Source organism: Sceloporus undulatus, chromosome 3, assembly GCF_019175285.1.
Source record: "Sceloporus undulatus isolate JIND9_A2432 ecotype Alabama chromosome 3, SceUnd_v1.1, whole genome shotgun sequence".
Taxonomy (NCBI): domain Eukaryota; kingdom Metazoa; phylum Chordata; class Lepidosauria; order Squamata; family Phrynosomatidae; genus Sceloporus; species Sceloporus undulatus.
Window position 1 is genome coordinate 192,475,967 of NC_056524.1, and position 26,193 is coordinate 192,502,159.

The 26,193-nt window shown below is 39.3% G+C and overlaps 1 long non-coding RNA gene across 2 annotated transcripts; it reads left to right on the top strand.

Moving 5' to 3' along the window:
- On the top strand, window positions 1-26,193 carry LOC121925612. Of its 2 annotated transcripts, none has more exons than XR_006102910.1 (3): window positions 1-86; window positions 23,963-24,029; window positions 25,039-26,193. It is a non-coding gene; the product is annotated as an uncharacterized LOC121925612 (long non-coding RNA). The 2 variants fall into 2 exon arrangements; XR_006102909.1 differs by lacking the exon at window positions 1-86 and adding an exon at window positions 7,640-7,706.

Below are 26,193 nucleotides of genomic sequence, written 5' to 3' on the forward strand. Positions count from 1 at the left end.
TTGTCTGAGTTGATATTATTTGTCTAGAATTTACCGACTGTGAAGTGGCATGAAGAGAGAGTGGCTAGAAATCCCACCAGTTTGTGGTACGTACTCTGGTTGGTATTTTGTAAATAAAGCTGAAACCTCAGGCTGGCTGGGTGTTTTTCTTTATTTTTTTAGCTGCTATTCTTGCTTCCTGTATTCAAAAGCTTGTCATGCCACAGTAACTATCTCTAGGCACACTCTGTTTGCTTCCCAGCTCCACACTCAAACAGACTTGCTCTAAGACTTATGTTATCCTTAAAGCTTCTTCCATCGTTTCATCAGCTTCACGACTGTTTGTCTGGACTGGGTCAAACATTCTCAGAAAACACTTTTCTGATCATTTTGGGTTTTTGCCCCCCTGGGAATTGATGGAGAGTTCCCATTTTGACATGTACAAATAAAGTTGGAAATTCAAGTGCAATCCAGGTTTCAATATTGCCAGTTTTTTTAAAAAAATACTACTTAATATATTGGATGAAACAATGGGTTTGAACTTCCTTTTTTAAAGGCTGGGAGGTAAGATGTTAAAAGAAATGACACTGTTACTCAGTGTGTTACTTTTGTCATTCATAAAAGTCTGGAGGCTCATGAATGAACATTATTGAATAACCAGTGTAAAATTCAGTATAATCAGCAATGTTTGGTTTTTGTTGGAGGTAGTACTGAATCCCCACATAACCACACCTGCTCAGCACCACCTCCAGCATTTTACAAATGAAAACCAAAACATATGTGACTAAGCAAAGTTGGAAAAATTATTAATGGACTTTTAAGAACACACAAGGTAGGAGAAGCTGCAGCATTTGGAAAGGGCAAGATTCCACCCCTTTTCTCCGTTCTTCCCAGAGTGGAAAATACTTTTGCACTTTGAACCAAATTTCAGCAATGGATATCAGCTGAGAACAAAGAGGAAACTGGGAGGAGAGAGAATCTGGGACATACAGTGGTACCCCGGGATACGAATGCGCCGCCTTACGAAATTTCCGGGTTACGAAAAAAATCAATTGAAAAAAACTGTTCCGGGTTACGAAGGTTATTTCGGGTTACGAAAGAAATTTTGGTGCTTTTCGGCGCTTTTTCGCACCAAATCGCGGCTTTTCCCCATTAGCGCCTATGGGTTTTCGGCTTGCGAAAGCTTTTCGGGTTACGAACGCGGCGGCGGAACGAATTAAATTCGTAACCCGGGGTACCCCTGTATTAAAAACAGCTGAAAAAGTAGGATATCAGGATTAATTCAGAATAGAGGATGTTGTACATTGTTTCCTATTAGCACTTCTAGATGGTACCTCAAATGCTACTAGGCCTCTTGAAGAGAAACACAGATGGTTTTTGTTTTAAATGGAAGTTAGGTTTTCTTGCCATTGTGGGTTTTGTTTGTGTTTATGTGCAGGGTGGGTTGGGTAAGGTTCACTTAGTATTTCATGCCCAATTAATCCATTGGTAAAGCATAAGGTAACCTTTTAGAACTATTGCAGTGACAATGAATAATTAAACAGGCTCCTCATAATGAATAACTCAGCAAATAACTCTACAAACTTTTTGAACAAAATGTTCTAAGCTCTGTTCCAGACTGAGTGTGTCTAGCAATTAGAAGGCACTGTGCAGTTATTCTGCCTTTTTCTTTTTAATGGATTTTTCCTGGTAGGAAGAAAGATAGAAGAGACAGTGGGAAAACAAAGTAGGATAAAGAGTCAGGGATGATCTCATGTGAAGCCTGTGAAAAATTAATGAATGAGGCAGAATGATGATATGATAAAAACCTCATCTAAAACCATCCTGAGCTTATTCCTTCCTTCATCCACCAGCATGGATAAACAACATAGTTTCAGTCAGTTAGTGGATTTTCAGTTTCTCAAAATAGAAAATGTTCTTTCTTGGGAGTGCCCTGAAACCCACCTTGACAATATTTAGTGAAATATCCTCTGACACTTTTTCCACCAACTAATAGGGTGGAGAATATTCAGCTACATTCTCTGTTACACACTTGTAAGAAGGCAACACTGTTTTTATTCTTAGCTATCCTTTTCTACCAGATTGAATGGTCAAAACAAGAAATGTTGATTCAGCCACAGTCTACATGGCTGGAGAAGTGAAGGTAGCATCCTTACAGATCAGCATCACTAGAGCTTGATCTCAGAGGGACTAACTGAGATGGGGCCAAAACACTCTGCAGAAATAATCCAGTTTAACACTGCTTGAACTGCCCTGGTTCAGAGCTAGGAAATCCTAGGAACTGTAGTTTGTTGTGGCATCAGAGCTCCCTGACAGAAAATGCTAAATATCTCACAAAACTACAATTACCTAAATTCCCTAGCATTGAGCCAGGACAGTTGAAATGGTGTCAAACTGAATTATTTCTGCTGTGTGTTTTGGCACATGGGTAGATGGAAATGTTTGCTGGGACCACAACAGGAGGTAGGAAGAAGGACTGGCATAGTGCTTTCAGGTGCAAAGAGATCCTTTGTCTCTGGTTTTAATGATAAGCTATGAGCAAATGTACTTGGTGCTTAAGGCATAACGTTGCTGACATCACCAGTGGCCATCCTTAGGTCTCAAGTTTTGAGCTGGATGGCCCTGAAATGGCAACCTGCATTGGATAGAATGATGGGACTTGCAGTACTACAACATCTGGACTGGAAGGCTATGTTATTTCCTATCCTTGTATTCCTCCTGCTCTGCTTGATCTGTAGGTCTTCAGAAGCTAGAAGGGGAAATGTGAGCACATTTTCTGAATGTGAGTTATGCTTTTTGGCCCTGATGCAAGGCCTTGACAAATATGTGACAAACATCATCACAGAGCTTGGCAAGTGCTCTAAAAGGATGCCTAAACAGTGACAGGAAAATCAAAATTATACATAAAATAATGTTATATAATGTTATATTGGTGAACATTTATGGTTCCCCCTGAAAGATTTCACAAATATCAACATGAGGCAGAAACAAAATGTTTGTTTTTAAGCACTTCAATAAACTGATTCTGGATTAATTCTGGATTGAAATAAAGGTAGAAAAGTACTTTAATCAGTCCAGTATCTTTGAACGTTATCACACCGGCCCTAGAACGGGCCCGTCATGCTCCAAAAAGGGGGGGGGGGGCGTGACGAGACTGGGATGGGGCTAAGAACGGATCCTATCACACAGAGGAATGCTGCCACTGTCACCGGACATTCCCATCGTGTTCTACATCCGTCCCAGATGGGACAATGTTTGAGAACACTTTTGAACAGTACTCAAAAACTGCCCCTATGGGATGGATGTAAAATGTGCTGGGAATGTCTGGCGGCAGTGGTGGCGTTCCTCTGTGAGGTAATATACATTCTTAACCCCATCCCGTTCTCATCACCCCCCCCCCCCTTTTTGGAATGCAACGGGCCCGTTCTAGGGCCCGTGCAATAAAGTTCTTCAATTTGGTGATCATAATAACCATGGAAAATAGATGTATCCAGCGTTGGTAAATAATAATGTCATCAGAGATTAGCCAAATGTACATTGTTAGTGTATCGGCTTTTATCATGTTACATTTCACAGAATAAAAAGCAGATATTATCCCATAAATATGCTTAGATGACAAACTACATTAATAATACTGTATTTGTGAGCAATCCATATACAGCATTTGCTTGTTATTTTTAAATAACCTTCTACAAATGGTTTCTGACTTTGAAGATTATTTCTGCAGTTGCTGATTGTTATTTGCTTGCCTTTCCAAGAGGTTACGAATATTTTTAAGGCTAAGGAAGAGTCTATTAGGTTGTAACTATTAATATATTGCTATTCCAAAAAGTAGTGTTTTTCCAAGAAGTGTTTTCCTTCCTGTGAAACATCTGCCTTTTAAACAGGAAAGCTGCATACAGTGTGCCCTCAGTATCTGTTGGGGTTTGGATCTAGGACACTCTGTGGATACAGAAATCCGTTTTCATGTCCTAGTATATACAATGGAGTAATAAAATGGTGTCACTTATAAAAATGGCAAGATCAAGGTTTCCAAAATCTGTGAGTGCTCAAGTCCCATTGTCCCTAATGGTGGCATGGCCATGTGGCCATGCTGCCATTAGGTACAAATGTACTGAGGTCCTCCCTCCCTCCCTCTGGCATCCCTAGGGTTGGTGTCACCCAGTGCGGTCATTCCCGGGTGGGCAGGACTTACGGGAGTGGGACTTCCAGTGCACACAGAAGTGTGAGAATGCTGCCAGAGATGCCGCACATGTTCCCAGTGAGCAGCCCTGGGCCCCTGGGGAGGGTGGGAGAAGCCCCACATGTCCCAGGAAATGTCCAGGGAGCAGCCATGGGGGAGAAAGCCCTGTGCACCCCTAGGGAGAGGCCCATGGCTGCAGTGAGCCCCATAAACCAATCCTGTGAACGTGGGGAGGTCCCAAAGGAGGAGGCAGACCAGCTGGGTGCCATCACCTCTTCTGGGGTGTTATGCTCTTCTAGGGTGTCACCTGGTGCCCCACATCCCATTACAGTGGGGTGGAAAGTGTCCAGAATCGATGGAAACAATTGGGCAAAAATATGGTACCAATCCCTGGCACACTGGGAAGAAAAAAGGTTGCTGGTCTCTTATATCAGATAACATGGAATGCACTGATGCCAATATATAAGCCAGCTTTCCCTAACCTAGCACCCACCCAAACTGTTATAGTGTAACTTCCCTCATTTCCAGGCAGTACACACATTGGCGATCAAAGTACACCAATGAAAGGAGCATAGACTATTGCCTTTTCTTTATAGTGTCATGGATGAATGATGTGATGTTCATTTTTATCCTTTCTAAAGTCTTGTGAGGTCACTGTTCCTAGCAATAGCTGAATGCGAAAAGAGGTCCATATATCATGTGCAATCTCTTTCCTTTTAAAAGTCTGGGATGGTTTGATCTTGACATTTTGTGCTGCTGAATTTTTTTTTTAATCTTGGTATGCTGTTGGAGTAATCATAATTTTCTGCCATATGTATACTTTGCCTTTTGGAATGTGCAGATCGGCTGGCTACTGGCACCTCTCCCGCATAACTCTTCTATGAATGCTGAAGAGAAAATTCATTTGTTCCTCCCTTCATCCCATCAGCCAAGTCTGAAGCTATTGTCAATATATTATCACTCTTATGCCAGATGTCCTTGTGTGTCTTCTGTTGGCCTTTTATCTTTTGGTGCACTCAGAACTTGTTTCCCCCCCACTGTTCATCTGCTGCTAAAATCTTACTTCATTTTTTTAACCTTTGCTTCTTCTGTAATTTTGCTAGGGCCTCCTAACAGAATTTTCCCAGCATTTACTTTATATCTCTTTCTCACTCATGATTACTTTCCGCTTCTCATTGTACACCTGCATTTTTCTCTCGGTGCTCTTCATATCTGTACTGCCTAATGTATTACACAGCCTCTGAATGTTAGTTTTTTTTATTTCTTTGCATCAATTCCTTCTATTACTATATGCCATTCAATTTCACCTACCATTTCCACCTGCTGTGTAGAATTAAAGCTACTGACATACAGACTTCTCAGTTTATCATTTATGCTTTTACTCTGGCTCCAATTAAACACTGATTTATGGAAACCTTGAAACATGCCTGTTTTCATTAATATTATTATTTCTTGAATATATATTCTGGCCTTCTCTTAAAGAATGACACTTAATGTGTCTAACAATGATAAAATAAAACAAAAGAATGCAAGTAAAATATAAAGCGAATAAAAACACACAATAAAAAAGGACCACTGACATTGTGAAGTCGAAGGCTTTCATGGTCGGCATCCATAGTTTTTTGTGGGATTTTTCCAGGCAAGCATTCTCTGAAGATGCCAGCCACAGATGCTGGCGAAATGTCAGGAAGAAACTCTTTTAGAACATGGCCACATTGTCCAAAAAACCCACAAAAGACCACTGACATCTTTAAAAATCTTATCCACAGCAAATCTTGCTTAATTGTCAATGACCTGCCTGAATAAAATGCTTCTTGTTAGACAGCAGAACAACAAAGTGAAGGCCAGCCTGGACTTCCCTGATAGGGAAATTTATAGTCTAGGAGCATCAGGAAAACTATATCTTCATCTAATGTTCTCCCTAGGATGATGGTTTCAAGAAAAGAGGATGTTTACAGTGGAAGCTGATATTCACGGGTGGAATGGAAGGTGATGGCTCCAGAAGAAAATGCAAGATTACCAAAGATGGAGCCAACTACCTCTACTTTCCAAGCCAAGCTCCTCCCTTGCATCTCTCCTTGGAAGGGTATTGCAGACTAGGAATGGACTGCACCATCTGCCCAAATAGTATCATCCCTGTTCTTTTAGGGTTCAAATTCAAAGTAGTTTTTACTCTCCCTTTAAATTACAGCTTTGTAATCTGCATAGAAATTCTTCTTATTTCACTCTTTACAATATCTCAATGAGTTTTCTTAGTTAGTGTGTATCCATCAAGTTCAAAACTTTTCATGTATTGCATCATATTTCACAGTGTAGGAATAATAAAGTGAGAGAACAGATAGAAGTTCCTATCTCATTTATGATGGATTGCTAGACATAAGACATTTTTATGCTTTGCTGATGGATTGCTGACAGCTTTAAGTCAATGTCAGGGGCCAAGCTCTCTCAAAAACTAAAAATTATAATTCACATAAGAATAATAGGATTTTTTCAATTGTTTTTGCTGTCATAAACTGTTTTTATTGATGTGCTTTTGGAATTGCTTTCAATTGATTTGTTTTATTATTATTATTACTTTTATTTGTTTGATTGTGTTTTAATATGAAACTTTTAAAACTTTATGCAACTTTTTAAAAATCCTGTTGTGAATTGCCTTGAGTCCCAGTTCTGTAAGAAAGATAGGGCATATATTAAATAAATATATCATATTTTATGTAATATTTTTTCTATGAAATTTACCATTTCTATGAGGCAAATGTTTTATTTGGATGGGGTTATTGCCATCTCAAGTACAGTTTACAGCCACCACATATAGACTCTGGATGATGTCTTTGCACAGTATTTTCTATTTTATATATTCTGTGTGGACAGAAAAGCAAAGTGAGACAAGAATCAAGAGCCATGGAATCAAGCCAGAAGTCAGGACTCAGCAGTGTTGCCAGGTTGCTCATATCTCTACAGCATCTTTTCTAAGACTTATATATATATATATATATGTGTGTGTGTGTGTGTGTGTGTGTGTATGAGATGGCTGGTTTAAATGGAATCTCGTCTGGCCCAGAAGAGAGATGGTTACACCAGTGGCTGAAAGGAGACATCTACATTCAGTACTCTCTAATGTTTCCTTCAGGAAGGGTGACTGACACAAACATTACCACCTTATTTTTATCACAAGCACACAGTAATGGCTCTCAGAAAATCCAGTTGTACACCCCACTGTGCTATTAGTAACTACAGGACTTGGGAAGGGGAAATTTTTCCACACAAACTCCTTGTAAAAGAAAGATTAGATGTCAAGAACATTCATTCTAGGTTTGGGTCTGTTTGTTGCTTCTCTCTCTGCCAGAAGCCTTCTGCCTCCTACTGAACTCAATTTTAGCCAGAAAATCTTATTAATTTATCTGTTATTCTAAATTCGTAGAATTCCCAGGACTTGGTTAGTTTTGTCTTCCCTTTTTTTCCTGTCCCAGTTAGAAGTGCAACACTGGAATGATTTGGAAAGGCTGCTTAAGAACCGTGAAAGAAATTGTGCTACTGAAACACGGTAAGCTGGTTTATTGCTACCGTGCTATGCAGTAATTATTATGAGGTTTGAAAGGTTCACAAAATGGTCACTGAACCTGGCTTTCAAAGCTGTAACGGGAGATGTTCTCAGAGGAAGGATGTATTTATTCATGGGACATAAACAGGCAGAACAACAGTCTGGTTCAAATGTACTATTTACTGCAGCAGTTAACATGGAACTCATGGGTCTCTTGCTGATATATATATATATATATATATATATATATATATATATATATAAAATTATTTCTTTGAATATCTTTGGCATGTCTTGAACTATGATTCAGACCAGATCCTTCATTAAATCAGAACACTGAGTAGACTAAACAAACACAAATAAGGTAGCGTACATAAATGAAAAACTACATCTATAAAACTTCCCAATCTCTCTTGTTTACTGCTTCATGAAATTAGATCTATCACTGCCTCATTTTATATTTGTTGGTGATTTTTTTTTTGGTCTGACTTAGCTGTATTAGCTGCAAAACCTGATATCTTATGTGTCAGAATGAGAGCTTCAGTACCGTACATTTCAGCCTTCCCAACAGAGTCCATTTGGCTACAGGGTTTTGTGAGGAAGAAAATGTTGTGAAATTATTCAGACTTGTACCTGGTGAAAATGAATCTAGGAATGCAAGGTAACTTGAAAGATTTTGATTTCTTTATTGCTGATAACATGCTATCCAAAAGCACATTTGAATTGAAGTAACAGAAATAAATTGAACTGAAAGAACTAAAACAAACTGCTTAGTACCTTTTTTTTTCTTGCAAACCTAATGGGAATGCCAGTACTCTTTAAGAAATAAAGCTTCAGTCCTTCATACCAAGATTGTTGTTGATGTTTGCCTTCAAGTAATGTCATTTCATTGAAATGCAAGAATGCACAAAAAAGTATACACTTCCTACAAAAGAGACAAAACTTCAGTCCTCAAAGTTCCTGAATGTGAAGTTTTCACAGGATTTTCTTGGCAATATTTGTTGAGATGGAGGTTTGCCTTTGCCTTCCTCTTGCCTACTGTCTCCTAGTAGGTTTCCATTCCTGAGTGGAGATTCAAACCCTGGTCTCCTGGAGTTCTAGTCTAGCATTTAAATCACTACATCCTACTAGTCACTACACTACTCAGATGTTAGCACCATTGAAGTCTGTAGGACCTGCTTTGGGAGAAGGGTACAGGATTGTATTGTTAATTATTAAATGATATATTTCCATGGTAAGCCTCCATTTCAATATGTACAGCAATCTTCCCCATTGTACCTTTCAGATGTACTATAGCATCTATCATTCTCAGTCAGCATGACTATTCAGTATGCTGTCCTGAGATAGTGGAAGTTATTGTTTAGGCACTGAACTAAGTATGGAAGGCACTGAGTTGTGCAAGCCTGCTGTACAGGATAACTTAAATGATTAGATAACCCATCTTGTTTTTCTTTTGCCATAGTTGGTCTTTAATGTAAGACATAAAAGGTATGACAGTTTGGAGCAGTGTTCATGATTTTTAAAATTTAAAACAACACTTGAAAAATCAAAACAAATGAAAGCCATATTTTTAAAAAAAGATATGCTGTGAGATAGACATGGAAACATCTTGAATAAATTTGATATTCCGTGTCATTTTCTCTAGTTGACAGTTTCACTTTGTAATCTTAGATTGAAATCTTCATCATGAGTTTAAAATCCTGCAGTATTTCTGTGATTATGATTCTTATGGTTTTTGTCCCATGTGGTAGGAAAGGAGGAAAATCACATGTAAGAGATGTCAAATGTCTAGTCGCTTATATGGAGTGCTTCTCATATTTTTCAAAATATCATACTTCGGGACATCTTTAAATTGGCACACACAGGGACGTAGCTAGGATTTTAGGAAGGGGGGGGGTCCAGACTAAGTGCCACCATTATAATGGGGCTTGGATATGGCGGCGCAGCAGCACACACCATTCATTTTTCTAATGGAAGGGGGGGGTCCGGACCCCAAGAACCCCCCCTCCCCGGCTACGTCCCTGGCACACATTGGGGCCCTTTCAGACCACACAATGTTAACATTATAATTCTGCCATTATTATTATTATTATTATTATTATTATCCTTTATTTATAAAGCGCTGTAAATTTACACAGCGCTGTACATACAATCTTTTTAATTGGACGATTCCCTGCCCTCAGGCTTACAATCTAAAAAGACACGACACAAAAGGAGAAGGGAGTGGTGGAGGGGAAGGGGCCTTTCTAGCCATGGTTCCATCCTGTGTAATCCTGGGAGTTGCAGTTTCTTTCCAGTTGGGACTGATGTACTGACTGAACCCATCCTCTTCCAGGCCCTAGTAGTTGGTCATATGTGTTTCCTTCCTGTTCATATAGTGCTTGCTGTGGAGAAAGAGGCCAGAAAATAGAGTAGCTCTATCTAGCTCTTTTGCAGACTGACTGGCCTTGTGAGTAGACTGGAGCCACAGGCCCATTCCATTTGAGTGTGACTCAGAAAGCTCCAAGGAGGGAGCAGTATAAAGCTGAGTCCACCAGGCTTTGGGATAAATTGAGTTTGCCATGGAGGAAGAGTCCAGATAACCTGGGATGTCTTTTTTGTTTTAATATAAGTTGTTTGTGGTAAAAACAGCACATTGAATGGACACTGGTCATTCTGGGACTCTTACACCAGTTGGTAGTGGGAAAGCCAGCTGAAGGACTAGGTAGTAGTGAGAGGGCTACCCAGAACCATCTAGTTGGCTACAAGGCAGCCCCCTGGTGGGAGAAGGTTGTTTCTGGACTAGCTAACTAATCAGCCTGGTTGATTGGGAATACACCCATTGACTGTGTGTTAATGTCTTTTAATGTCCTATAATCAGCCTTTTGTGTTTTTACTTTTGTTTTTAGCTGTCTCTTTGGCTTTTTATTGTTTGTTTTTAATTTAATGTATTTAGAACCTGGCGCAGCAATACAAGTCATATAGCGCAAAGGGAGATATGGCGAGGGCAGGGTCACATGTCCGTGTAGAAGGAAGGAGATAAATGTGTTTAATATCTATTTCACCTTCCAGTCACCCTGCCAACCTGGGGATTTTGGAGAGTGAGCCAGACCACACACAAAACCTCTCCTTGCTCTTAAGTAATGGCAGGTGAGTGAAAAACAAGACTCATATCATGTATGACCTTCTCAAAGATGAGGGAGCTGATCTGACATCTTTCACTGAAACTTGGTTGGGAGATGATAGTGCTCCAACCTGGGCCCAGGCTCTCCCAGCCAGGTATTGTGTTAGTGAGCAGGTGAGAGAAAGTGGGAGGGGGTGTGTGTAGCTGTGGTATATAAAGACTATCTTAACCTGACCAGATTACCTGTTAGGATGCTGAATCACATTGAGTATGTATGCCTGAGTCTGAAAACTAGGGATAGACTGGGGATTCTGTTAGTATACCGCCCACCCCTCTGCCTAACAGACTCCCTGGCCAAGCTCACAGAACTTGCCCAGACAGGTCATCCCCTTGATGTGATTTTCAGTTCAGAACGTATGGATCTGTGGGAAGAGGTGATCGATACCTCTGAATTGTCATGGACAGATCACTTTCTGATCAGGGTTAGTATCACAGCGACAACCTACACCTGCAGGGGTGGTGGACCTATTAAAATGGTGCGTCCTTGAAGGCTGATGGATCCTTTGAGATTCCAGGAGGTTTTGGATGGTCTTGTTGGATCCCTGTTTAATACGTTGAATCAAAATTTGACCAGGGCTATTAATACGATCGCCCCCAAACATCCTCTCTGACCTATACCTCCCTGGTATACAGAGACCCTCAGGGAAATGAAATAGGAAGGACAATGGCTAAAGTGCAGATGATGGATAACTCGACTTATATTGCAATAAGACACAATATAGAGGACAACTTAGTTCCTATAAGGTGACCATGTGTGCAGTGAAGAAAGCTTTCTTCTCTGCACACATTGTGACTGCGGATTCATGTCCAATTGAGCTGTTCAGAGTGGTGAGAGGCTTAAATTAGGTACCCTCCCCTCCGAACCCACTATTGGAATCTTCAGTAGCTCCCTGTGATGCTTTTAAGAACTATTTTGCAGATAAAAACTCTTGCATAAGAGCTGACTTCTGACTTAGATGCTGCCATTGTAGCAGAGGCCAATGATGAGGTGTCCAGCAACTCTATGAGTAGGATTACACTGGATCAGTTTCAGTTCGTGAATACCGCTGATGTGGACAAGCTGCTGGAGAAAGTAAGGAAGACACAACCTTGCTGGGGTTTGGTTCCAAGATCCCCCATGTATAACAAAATCTATGTATGATCAAGTCCTATTAAATATAATGACATAGCAAAATGGTGTCCCTTATAAAAAATGGAAAATCAATATGTTTGAAATTTATACTTTTTTTGAACATTTTCAAATTCTGTATGCTTGAATCCGTGTATAAAAAATCAGTGTATAAGAAGGGCCAACTGTATAAATATTGTGTAGAGATGCAGCTTAATATGTGTATTTTATGTAAGGATTGCGTTTTAACTATGTTGTTACTCACCTTGAGCTATGAGGAAAGGTGGGTAAGAAATAATAATAATAATAATAATAATAATAATAATAATAATAATAATTTAGCACCTCCACTCTGGGTTTAAATTTCTCTTTGATTTCTTGGATCTTGTGGAAGAAGTCTCTTGTTCTTCTTTTTGGTTGTTATCTTCTATTTCTCTGCATTGGTTATTATAGTAGTTATCTTGGCTCCTGCAGACAAGAGGCATTCATAGTCCTGACCCTACAGTATTTCTGTCACCTTTTATTTATGGTTCTTGTCTGTCCTTAACTGCTTCAAGAGTTTCATCTGTCATCCATTGAGTCTTTTCTTTCTTTTTGGCTGCAGTTAGTGTCTTTTGCATTCCTCGCTGACAATGTCTTTTGTTTCAGTCCAGATTGTTTTGGCTCCCAGACAATTAGGCTTAACAGTGCAAATCTATCTATATCTATATGTTTTGCATTATCTTTAATCTACAGGGATGTTCTTCAGGTTGTGTTCTAGCATCATGGTTGGTTTAGTGTTATTCTTTAGGTTTGCTCTAATTGTTGATATTAGCAATTCATGGTCAGTACCACAATTTACTCCTGGTGTTGTTTTTGTAGCCAGAACGGAACTGCTTCATTTTTTCCCTCTAGTTATGTGGTCTATTTGATTTCAGTATTGGCCATCAAATGATGTCTCCATATACCATCACCTCTTTGGTTGCTTGAAGAAAATGCTTGTGATAAATCAACTGCTGACCTCATAAAATTCAGTTAATTGCTCTTCTGGGTCATTTCTTGCTCCTTGATCAAATTTTCCTACAGTCTTTGATTTTGCTCTGTTTCTTACTTTTGCATTCTAAATGCCTATGATTGAAACCAAGTCCTATTTTGGTATGTGATCAATTTTCTACTGGACACCAGCATAAAATCTTTCAATTTCTTCTTATTTTGGTACAATAGTTGGCACATAAACTTGGATTATGGTTAGATTGATGCATTTCCCCTGAAGTCCTATTGACTGATGTCAGAGTTTACCATTAAAAAAAAATCCTATGATGAGAAAATCAAAAATGAATCAAGAGACAACAATGCCAGAAGATACCAGGCATGGGTTGTCTGCAAAAAGATGGAGATACCACAGGGAAAAATGGGATGACACTTGTTCCACTGCCCTTGACAGCCTCACACAATTTTATAGTTGTTGTTTTTACGCACATCTGTGTTCATATACTTAGAAGACAAGTATCAGGCTGTTGTGTTGGAAGTGGTCCTAACAAAAACATTATGTGATTAGTCATGTACGTTTGAGAACATTTGGCCACAAATTCAACACAGAGTTCAGCATTTTTGAGTATGACTTGGATAATAGCCTTGACATTTGCTGTTGCACATTATCAAATGTCTTTTGTTAAAAGAAATATCATTTATTTTAAGGGATTATTTCAGGATTTTAAAACAGCATTTTTATTTTAAAAATATAATATGGTTGCCAGGGCATATTATAATATCTCATCCACTATAATATGGCATTCAGAACATCGATGCATGTATGGATACAAAGATGCAAGGAGACCATATACAAGATTATAAAATCCACCACACTGTACAAAAGTGTTAAACAAAACATTAATTTCAGTCACATGTACTTCAGCCTTTCCCATACAACACATTAATTCTCTTAAAAAAAACAAAAACAAACGGCCACAGTTCCTCACAAGCAAAAATATGCTCCTCAAACACACTGTTAGGGAAGGCACAGACTTTTGTTTGAATTTCCAAGTTTGCTGAGTAGTTAAAAATGAAGAAGAACAGGAAAGGAAACTTTTCTGTTGTTTGAATAACTGGTAGGAATTCTTCAGGAGATTAAAATTCTGGTTAGCATGCTGTAGCAAGCTGTTATGGTTTCATTATCACATCTTTCTCTTTTATTGCTTTTTAATCTGGGACTGTTGTCTTCTTGGTGCTCTGCAAGTGGTTACTCTTGCAGGACTTTATAGGCAGCATGTATCACTTGTCCATGATACAGCTGGTAGGGGGTAAAATAGTCCCTCTAGCTGTGTAGCAAGATCTAGAAGAGAATGATTTATTTTTATACATCTCAAAAGGCTGCCAAACAAGTCTTACAAAGACATTGGAAGAGTTTTTACCTTTTTAGAAATGTTTCTTTTAGACAACTGCAGGCTGTTGAAATAAAGTTTGTTTTCATGAAATACAGATTTATGAACTTCCTCCTATTTATTATGCCTTGAAAAACTGCTTGACCACAGTCGGACTTCCCGCATTTGGGGAAATTGCAGAGGTCAGCAATGGATGAGCCTCACCCTGGGAAAACCACCTTCGTGATCATACAGTGGTACCTCGGGATACGAAATACCCAGGTTACGAAATTTTCGGGATACGAAAAAATCCCATAGGAAAACATTGTTCCGGGTTACGAATGTTTTTTCGGGTTACGAAAAAACTTTTGGTGCTTTTTTCGGCTTTTTCGCACGGAATCGCGGCTTTTCCCCATTAGCGCCTATGGCAATTCGGCTTACGAAGGCTTTTCGGGTTACGAACGGTGCCACGGAACGAATTAATTTCGTAACCCGAGGCACCACTGTAGTATCTCCCTTGCCAGGGACATACAAGGAAGAAATGTAGCATGTCAAGCCAGGATTCACATGCAGGAGGTGAAGTGATGAAAAAAAAAAGTTCACTGCTATGTTTCTGATTGCAAGACAGCTTTTAGAGTCCAAATGTATCCTGTGAAAGAATGCCAGAGCTAATGAGATGGTACAATAAGTGGTGAAATAGGTAGTGTTGTTCATGTCTCTCCTGGGCAAATCAACTGCTTCATACTAATTCAAATGCATTTTTCTTACTTGCTGGTAGACATTTACTGCTGAAGTATTCACTACCTCTTTATCTGTGTTGGCTGCCCCAGGAGTCTAACTGGAAGTATGGACTGGAGTTCCTGGGCATGGATGTGGGTGGTTGTGAAAAGAGCCACTTAAGGGACTCTAGAATTTCCACCACCTGCCTTCCTCAATGTTCACCAATCATACCTCCATACCATTTGGAGCCCAAAAGACCAGCTGCCCATGCTTCCTTCTAGCCCTCATAATGTAAACACTGATCTGGAAGTATGTGAACACTAGATCTCTTCTTCTTGTGCCACCACAACTGCTTGGCTTCTAGTGGCACATTCATTCAGCCAACAACAGCTCTCCTGACTTGGTTTATCAGGGGACATGAGATAATCAAGTTAGTGCCACTTGGAAGATATAAAGCAGCTACTTACCCATGGTTTAAACAACATTTTTATTGAGGAACTTCCCTTTTCTATTCCAAGTCATTGGGTGAGTCACTGAAGAATTGGCTGGTAGGTTTTATTTAAAGACTGTTATGGGTTCCTTGCTTTCCAAATGATTGGCTGATTGTATGGTGGCATAAGAATGTTCCAAGTACCCCTCACAGCTTCCATCCAGACTAGCCTCTGGCCTCATCAGATTTAAAACTCTCAGCAGATTCAGTGACTCCTGTATCATAAACTGTTTCCATCTGTGCCTATGTTCAAGCAGATACTGTGACAAATGTGTCTTGTTACCTTTACTGTATAGGTGACAATCATGTGGCTCTCCAGATGTTGGACTGCAGTTCACAGCATCCCTTGTCATCGGTATGACTCCTGTCCCAATAGATTGAGATCATGACTCAGATCACATCAGATCAGAATACTGATCACTCTTAGATCACACTGATAGCTGCATTTTGTATTAGCTTCATTGACACAAGAGTGTTTGATTGAGCATCATTTATATGATTTCCATATGTCTATGTAGATGTATGTAGGAAGCCAGAATGGTATATTGGTTTGAGTATTGGACTATGACTCTGGAGACAGAGTTTGAATCCCTGCATGGCTATGTAAACCCACATGATAATCTTGGGCAAGTCACACTCTTGCATCCTCAGAGGAAGGCAATAGTAAGCCCCCTCCAAAGAAATCTTGCCAGCAAAACCCTGTGACAGGTTCACTGTAAGGTTGCTATGTCAGAAATTACTTGAAGGAACACAATAACAATATGTCTATGTAATATGGGTGTGTGTGTGTGTGTGTGTGTATGAAGCAAGCATACAACTGAACATGATTAGTTCTTTTTGCTCATCAGAGATTTTCCTGAAAGCATAATTGCAAGTACACCAATCTGCCATTGTTATAAGGGCTGGCTGATTTCATCATATGTCTGCATTTTTTTCCAATGGGAAATCAACAATCTTAATTAGCAATACTGGCAAGGATATTACTGGAGGGACAGATGATGGTATGTATATCACAAGAGAGATGCAAGTTAATGAAAGGGTGTCACTAAGGTACATTTACATTAAAAAGCCAAAACGTCTTGTGTTGATTATGTTTGCACTGAAAAGGGGGTATTTATTTTAATCACATTAATGCTAACCTGGAATTTAAATTTACCTTACGATGATGCACTAAAAACTTTACCAGAAAGAAGGTAAAAAAACTTAACAGTGATTTTACTTTTCTTCCTCATTCCTATTTTGAACTTGGGTGAAAAGGAAACAATTGCATGGGTTTTAGAAAACCCAGTTTCTCATCTCTTTGATCCAACCACTGAAAGGGAATGAATGAAGTTAGAAAGAAATATTATTTTTAAAGGAATATCTAACAAGAACACTTCTCTCTTAGAAATCTTTTGGATAAACAACTCAACAGTGATATTGGCAATTCTCAGTACTTGCTGTTTCCATTTGTCTTACGGTTTATTTCCTCTTCTCTGTTCCCTTCCTTTTCCAATGATTTCTGTGTTTTCCCTCAATTTCTCAGAATGTACTGTCTGAAAAAGAAAAAAGAAAAAAAAATCCCTAAAAGAATATGGGAAAGAAGGGCACTACACATTTACAGCATATGTAAAATACCTATGCACCTTCTTTGCTGTGTGAACTCACAAGAAATTCAGGGAGGACTACTATTTTGAGCAAGGTTTATATTGTTGTTGTATGTCTTCAAGTCATTTCCGATTTATGGTGATCCTAGGGCAAGCCTATCACAGGGTTTTCTTGGCAAGATTTGTTCAGAATGAGGTTGTTGTTTTTGCCTCCCTCTGAGGCTGTAAGAGTGAGATTCACTCAAGGTCACCCAATGGGCTTTCAGGGCCGAGTGGAGATTTGAACACCAATCTTCAGAGTTATAGTCCAATGATAAAACCACCACACCAATACAGTATACTATTCTTTATTTCTGGCCTAAAAATACATTTATTAGAATGGTGAGAATGGCTTGTATCACTTACAAAATGATCCTTATATGAATCTTGTTATCTTTTGCACAGACCATCCTTAAACCCTATCTTCAACTTTTTCTCTCCCCCTCCCCAGTCTTTCTCTCTGGTTGCCATCTTATGATCTTTACCTCTTGAAAAGTCTTCTTCTCCCATAGTTTTGGCAACTATCAGTGACACTGTTACTATCACTTTCTAGTGTCCTGGTCCCCTTATGTTGTTGTGGTGTGCTTTCAAATAGTTTCTGAATTATGGCAATCCTAAGGTTATCATGGGGTTTTCTGGAGCTGAGTGCGTGATTCATCCAAGAGCTCCCATGGTCAAGTGAGGAATCGAATCCTGATCTCCAGAGTTGTAGTCCAGCACTCAAACCACTACACCACACTGGCTATTTAGACTCCTCCTTTAGGTTTATTATTTATTTATTTATTTGTTTATATATACTCCTTTACATACCTCCTCTTTCCTTTCCTTTTCTGCTTAGGTGCACTTCTCTATGTTGCAGACACTTGTACTTCATTAAGACTGTTACTATGCATTCTGTCTTTTTTCTTTCTCCTCCTTCCCATCTCACATTTCTATTTTCACTCCTGTCTCGTCTCGTCTTACTTCTTATCATCTTTCCATATACTTTTCCTCTCTCTCTCTCTCTCTTGGTGTAGCTTCCTTCCCACATGCTCCACTTTGAGGCAGCTTACCATTTTCTTCTTCTTCCTGCTCCTCCCTCCCTCCTGTCCCTGCTTTTCTTTGTGCTTGCTACACATTAGTGCAGCTGGTGCCCATTACAGAATGCAAAATTCCAGCAATGATCACAGGGAAGGAGGGGACCAATGTAGCTGGCACAAATTCTACCCTCAATATCATTCCCAGGGGAGCGACTTCTATATTATATGAAGACTGGCTCTAGGGAGGGAAAGGTACTGGTTTAAACATTCTGGTTTAAGTTCTGGTTCTGGTTTTTCATATGAAAAAGAAATTAACATAATTAATATCACTGCATCCATTCCAGTATCTAGGTTTCTTTTTGAAATGATCATAAGACAGCTATGCCTCATAATTTTTGAGTATAGAACTTAATATCACTGGCATATGTTAGGGAACTGTCATGAATGAATTTTGTGTTTGTTATACTAAAATTACACCACCACCCTATTGGCTTATTGAGTAGTTTTCCTATGGCCTGCTATGATGAGTTCAGCGAGCCATGATCTCTCCTAGCAGATGTTTAATTTATAATGGGATTTACTCACAGAAAGGGGTAGAGGACTGCAGGTTTAAAATTCCTTTAAAAGTCTTACTCTTGTTTATATTGATGACCTTTTCCAATGAAGATTCTTTGACCAATGGAAGAGTTCAGCTGGTGATGGCAGAGCGAGATCCCAAAGTGGGCAGAGTTTTCAGCATTCCATAATGTGCCCACTTTCTCTTTCTCTCTTTGATATGCTTCTGTGCTCTCATCCTTCAGTGCTTGTTGTTCTTTTTTTGGACTACATATCTCTGAAGTCCACACAACTTAGCTGTTGTCAAGGTTTTAATCCCCAAAAGTAACTTTCCCCAACACTGTCTCTTTCTGTGCTGCTACATGTGAGGTTTGGCTCAGGGTTGCAGGTTCCCTGTTTCAGGAAAACACAATTGGTTTTTGGAAGCCACTATTACTATTTCCCCTAATTGCTAAATTGGCCAAGAAAAGTGTGGCCTTTGCATACACTGAGAGCCCTCCTAATCAGCTGAACTACAGCAGGGACAACATCTATACAAAATTTATATCTGTGATTCCAGCACTGTCACTTTTTTTCTTCCTTTTGTATGATTGTAAACATCTTTTGGCTGATAAAGAAGCCAGCAGAGCTATGAAAGCTCACATTATTGTTTTGCACATTTTGGCTGGCCAATAAAGGTACTAGTCCTTTGTGGATTTTGTATTTTTTTAAACTGCTAAACTGTGTCTAACTAAGTATGTGTGGGTGTGCAGATACAGGGTGGGTGGGTATGAGAGTTTAAATTATATAAAAACCATCTGGATCATTGTCCTCTACCAAGCTTTTTTCTGAAAGGCATTTTTCTCTGTCAGGTCACAGCTGTGTTTGGGATGTCAACTTTTAATTAAGCCATCAAAAATGTATATATATACATACACTCACTATAAAATGCATTATAAACATACAAATAAATACACATAAAATGCTACAGTTCATTATAACATTTTTCCCAACTTCAGAAGCTTCCCCACCCCCAAAAGGTTTGGTGTTTTTGTTGCTGAGTATCCCATATCTTTGCTCTACTTGCATCAAAGTCATAAATGCAAATAAAACTTAACCTATTATTCTTGCCTGCTGGGTGAGATTTTCTAAAGCTATTAGACTTTAAACCTTGTGCACGCCAGGTGTTCTCTTAAGGCTTTCATGATTGGATCACTGTCTGAAAAATTGTCATGCAGCACTGAGTGAACATTTTCCCACCTAACTCTATCTAACAAGAGTCTATGAGCCATATTCATTTAAATTTGTCATTAAGCCCAAGCATATCAATTCAGTTATGCATTTATATAAGGTAGATTCTTAAATTCCTAATGCTCATATGTTTTAAAAAGATACTTTGACAAATGTAGGTGTTTGGCTAGTGTGATGACTCACTGTAGAGATCACTGATGCACATGCTTAAACTGCACATGAGCTTAAGAAGTTATTTTCTTGGATTGTAACTGCCAGAATCCCTTTACAAACAGTGGCTGGCAGTTGTGGTCAAAACATATTTGATGTGGTCCCAAATTAACCTTAACAGGCTCTAAAAGCCTTATGGTTACTGACGTACAGCTCCCCACAAGAGCAATAGAATGTGGGTCAAGTGAGTCAGGATTGTGTTTCAGTATTTTGGGGGGTGGTTGGGGGGGGGGGGCGGGGGCGGAATGTGAGAGGGGGAAGAAAAGAGAAAAGTGAAAGTGAGAACCCCCCCCCCATGTAAAAAACTGGGTTGGTATCCCCATGTGTTCAGTCATGTTAGTCCTGAATTAGGATTGCCCCCTCTCTTTTCTGTCAGGCTCTGCATTTTTAATATTTATGAAAGGCATGTATCTAACATGGTCCATTCCATTCTGGGAATTGCCATAGCATTTTATTTTAATGGATGCTAATGGGAGAGAAATGCATTTCAGGTCATTTACCAAAAATTCACAAGTCAGTAATAGTAATAACTTCAGATTAAAAAAAATGGAATAGAAGGTCTCCTCTGACCTGGCCAGAAGCCTTGGGATTTTCCAGGAATTGCAGCTGTACTTATCAGTTTGTTTGTGTTGCTTTTTTCCCCTCAAAAGAAATCTAAAGGACATTCTTCCTGTCCTGTTTTGTTCCCTTCTGAAATTCCAGTCCTATCTGCAACTATTTCTTCTTATGGGAATGTGTGTTTTCTCCCCTGTTCTGATTCTGATACAGGTCAGTGTAAATGGCACACATCTCAGTTTCTCCTGTTATTTGGGGGGGGGGGGGAGCATTCACAATGATGACAACCTTTGGGTATGCAACCTTTGCCATGGTGATTTCCTTCTAATCATCATTCTCTCACTATATTTTTGAGAGCCAGAATGAATGGTTCTTCCCCCCCCCACACACTTTTTTTAGTGTTATAGGGGCTGTTCAGACCAGCAGTTTGGGCCGGCTTGGGGGGAGTCGGGGCATAACATCTCCATGATGCATACCCCAGCTCCATCCCAAGGGCAGTGTGATCCTACACTGTATGGTGCACGGCATCACAGTGCTCCTCCGGCACTGCATACGTACAAGCCCCAAAGGAGTGTCACCAAGCTGTGGCAACACAGCTATATGATTAGCTTTTTGTGACTCCTTTTTGCACCCTGCAAAGGCCAGATTGAGGCTGTGGCATGCAGTTGCCATGGCCCTGATCTGGCTGAAACAGGGGCGGCTCCATGCCGCCCCTTCAGGACGGTCTGTTCAGCTTAATAGTGCATTAGCATTATGACTAACCAAAAAGCTTTTAAAAAAAGAAATAGGAAAATTAGAAACAGAAAATAATAATAATGTGCTATGGAACACAGACACTGAGGGAAGATTGTATGGGCTGAGGGAGGTGATGAATTCATAGATGGAATGCAGGGATAGATGGGAACAATGCAAACACTACATGTTAGCTACACCTCAAGCAGAAGAAAAGAGTTATGTGCAGACTAAGGGTAGTGCCAAAAAATCACATACAATTAAATCTCATACATTCATAAAGAGTCTGGACAGTTACCTGCTGGGAATGCTGTAGCTCAGTGGTTCCCATACTTTGGTTCTTCAGGTGTTTTGGACTTTTTCTCCCAAAAGCCCACCCAGCTTGGCCAACAGTCAAGACTTCTGTGAGTTGAAGTTCAAAACATCTGGAGGACCAAAGTTTGGGAACTACTGCTTGAAGTCTAACTGGAGATCCTACAATGAGCAGGATGTTGGACTTGATGGTCCATGAGGCCCCTTCCAACTCTATGATTCTATGACACCACCATATTTAGGGCATGACTGGATACAGTAGTAGAAGCAACCAAGTGAGAGTGTTACAATGTGTGAAATGCCAAGATGAAATGTCCCGACATTTGCTGGAACTATTGGGCAGTCTGGGAAAGTTTCACGAGAAAGCAAAGCAGACAGACTTTCCCCACGACTCTTTCAGTATTCTGTTGTAAACCATATGCTGTATTCATTTGTGATCTCTTTCTGTGGATCTGGCAAACTTATCAAGGCAGGTTTCATGGAGAAGATTTGCATTCAGCATACCCACTTCCCTGATAAGAATTGGAATTATGTGAATTTGACATTGCAATCCATTAGGCATTTATGAAGGAATAAATCTGCTACTGAGCTTCAGAGCAGAAAAGAGAATTTCCAAAGACAAGAGATTACATGAAAAACTATACCTGATACTTCAAAAAGATGTGTGCTGTAAGTTCCTGTGCCTAGCACCTTTGGCTATCCATACTGCCACATGCATATAAGGCATGTCTAGAGAGGTAGGAACTTTGGGAACTCAATTTTTTGTGGCTCCCAGCATTATCCAAGACTTACTGAAGCATTTGATCCAATACTCCCTTACACATGATGGCTGAGATTCTATGTTGCTGAGTGTGGTGTAATAGTTCTACATATGGAACTATACTATGACTCATCTATTACCACCAATAAGACTTACTGTTTTGCTGCAGTCCCATTTCCCTGACCATTCCATTGGTGGTAAAGAATGGGGAAGATGGTAGCTTGGAGAAGTGTCTGGCTAGATACAGACCAAGGACATCTTCTACTGAGATCCACTGAGGTTCTCTAGATAGTGAATAATGTCATCAATCTTCATCTGGCTAGAGGAACATAGGCCTGTTACAGACTGCCAAAATAAAGCTGCTTCGGGTCTCTTTGGAGGTATGATATTTAAATGATGCATGGGTCCTAAGAGTCCGGAGGTCACGCCAAAGCCACACTCCATTCCTAAGCACTAGAGTGCAGCTTTGGTGCAGCTTCCGGACTCTTAGGGTGCAAGCATCATTTAAACAGCATACCTCCAAAGAGACCTGAAGCAGCTTTATTTTGGCAGTCTGGAACAGGCCATAGTTAGATGTTTCTGTAGCTTCCCCTATCAGCAGTGGAATGGCTATCACATCAAAATGGTGAATTGGGGGCATGGGCTTTGGATGTTGCAGCAGGAGAGAGAATAGCAACCTCTGCCGCAATGACCAAAACAACAACAACAACATGCAAATATAAGATGAACTTATGTTTGTGTATGTCACTATCAGGATGCTGTTTTTTGTCAACAGACTGGATAAAAGGAAGGCTCAAAATGAAAGCTATAGGGGAGAGGACATCAATCTGATTAGGATCACAGGTGTGAAATCTGAAGAGAAATACTGTACAGAATGTTCAGTTAGAACTTGAGAAGTAATTTTTTTCTTTACTGGAACTCTTAGAATGCCACAGCTAGAATGGGCACTTGCCACACTAACTGAGGAATTCTGGGAGCTGCAATCCAGAAAAATAACTTTCCTGACCTTTGAGTCCACTTTTAATAAATTGGGTGTTTTGCTATAAATACTGTGAGCAAATACTTTGAATTATGGTTTTACAAAATAATAAAAAAAACCTCTCTAAAATTATTTTCTTTGAACATTTCTTGCTCATTATAACTGCCAGGTGGGTTTTTTTTTGTACAGGATTCAAAAGTCTGCTTGCTAGCACAGTAGTATCTGATTAAATCTTTAATGATTCTTATTTGAATACCACAGAGAAAAGTCTAGATCCTATTATAGAAGCTTATTAAATATTATTATCAAGCTAGCCCTGTGCAAACTGCTTTATATAAGCAAAATACAAGTTCTGAAAGTTTATAATCTAAATTTGGACCAGTGAGGAGAAAACACAGAGAGGGAGAGGTGATGGCAATAAGGGAAGCAAATACAGTTATGTGTACATGTGCTTGGTTACAGATGGAAAGGCTGAGCCAAAAACTTCACAGCAAAGATGAATTTAGAAGAACATTTTGAAAGTAAAAAGGTAAGGTGATACCACTTGTGCAACATGATGGTTGAATTACACTCTAGGTTAGATACGTAGTGCTGAATCTTAAGGTGACCCATTGAACTAATGGGATTTATGTCAATGCCGACTCATCATTCAACAATTGATTCAATGAGTCTACTCTACTTAGAACTAGTCAATATGACTCAGGCTATAGTGAACAGCACAGACTTTTCCTCCAACCAGTTCCACCTTAAATTTGCACCCCATCCATGTGGGAGATAGGGATGGATGCAAATTTCTTTTCCATTCTTCCTGACAACAAATGAGAGAAATTTCTTAGTTATGGCATCATTTTTATGTAAAAGATCTTCACAAAGGTGCAGCTAGCAAAGTCATTACAATCTTTCTGACATGAAGTCAAACAGTTTGTAGGTGGGGACTGCATATTTTAAGGTGACTTACATTGGTTTGTTTATTTTACTTTATCTGTTGCCTTTCACTTGTTTTACTAGGATGGCTATGATTTAGTATTTTTATTCCTTTGTATTTGTTTGACTATTTACAGCCATGCACATTGAACATTGCCCTGATATCTGTAAGGATGAAGGGAAGCTCAAAATTAGTTAAAATAAAGGAAATGGACCCCCAAATATGGCATTGATGCAGAAAGCAGTGTCCTTGTGTCTGTGTTTGTTTTAAGTCACACAAATATGCCTGTTCTAGAATATCACAAGGAAGCTTCAGCAAGTGTGAGCACATATGTGCACATACTCTCTCTCTTTATCTCTCTTTCAGAAGCATGGGGAGAGAAATTTAAAAATTAACAAAAGCTTCTAAAATATTGACCAAAACAGCACAGCAAACACAGCCGAGTTACTATAGTGATGCTACAGATATTATGATATAGCTATTACATAAATTGCTGTCCATTACTTTTCTACAACTTCTTTCTATACTGCACTTTCTGTAGGTTTGGAAATGTTTGATCAATAACTTTTCACAGTTTTGCTTGTTTGTGAAAACATATGTATTCCTTTTACAGAAATATTTCCTTAAGGAAAGATACCTGCAAACTACAGTGATGATTTGAATGGCAATGGTCAGTCAGAAATGCTTAGTACCCTGGAGATATTAGATTTGCTCACTTTCCAAATCCATGAAGCTTAAAGTTATTTTGATAAAGCTGGAACTGAAAACAATATTTCTCAACTTTGTTCCATTCACTCCTACTGAATCCAGCGGTCATTCAAGGATTTTTTGCTAACCTAGGATTGGCCTGTACTGCAGACAGTGGATGCAGTCCATTGACAATGATCAGCCACAGTCCAAGTCTTGAACAGTATTTTTTTTCCATGCTATTCTGAAAGGAATGCATGCCTCATTTACTTTGTACCATGATGATTATGCTAAGTAAAAGAGTTGTCGGATCAATATGTATATGACTTTCCATAATTTTTCTGTGATCATAGGAAAATAGAGAGGTTAACTGAAGAACACCATCATTTGTTGAGGTTCATTAAATATATCATCTCCAATGTATCACATGTGGGGAGCAGGAGTAGTATGCACATAGTTTGCTTGTAAAAGGTGCCAGGTTCAATCTCAAGCATTTTTAAGCAGGGCTGGGAAAGATCTGCCAGTCATTGTGACAACCATGGGCTAGGCAGATTATATGTAATGGGGTAGGTATAATCTGTTTTATAACTGTATTGTATAGTTTTATATTTGTATTACTCCATCCTACCCTTGTGTGTTTGTTGTCATATATTTGTTGAATTACAAGTTCTATCAGCCACACTTTGCAACACTGGGTGTGGCTGATGGGAATTGCGGTTCAAGACATCTATTGGGTGCTGGGTTTGGGAACATTGCACTGGTGTACTGCTATTTAAAGGATATACATGCAATCATTGGTCACATATGTTTCAAAATCAAATAAGTTGTTACAGTGCATGTGTTTTGTAGCTGATTCCGAAAAGTCTGTGCAAAATCACCTGATGAAGGAAATACTTTAAGACATAGGAATCCAATGAACAACTCATCATCATGAAGCTTGCAAATGACAATATTCTTCCTTTCACAACTCATGTTTGCTCAGGCTAGATTTCTAACTCTTATCCTACCCTTATTGATTATTATTCATAATACAACTTCAAAGAATGTAAAGAAGTCAATAAATGCTCTTTCTGACTGGAAA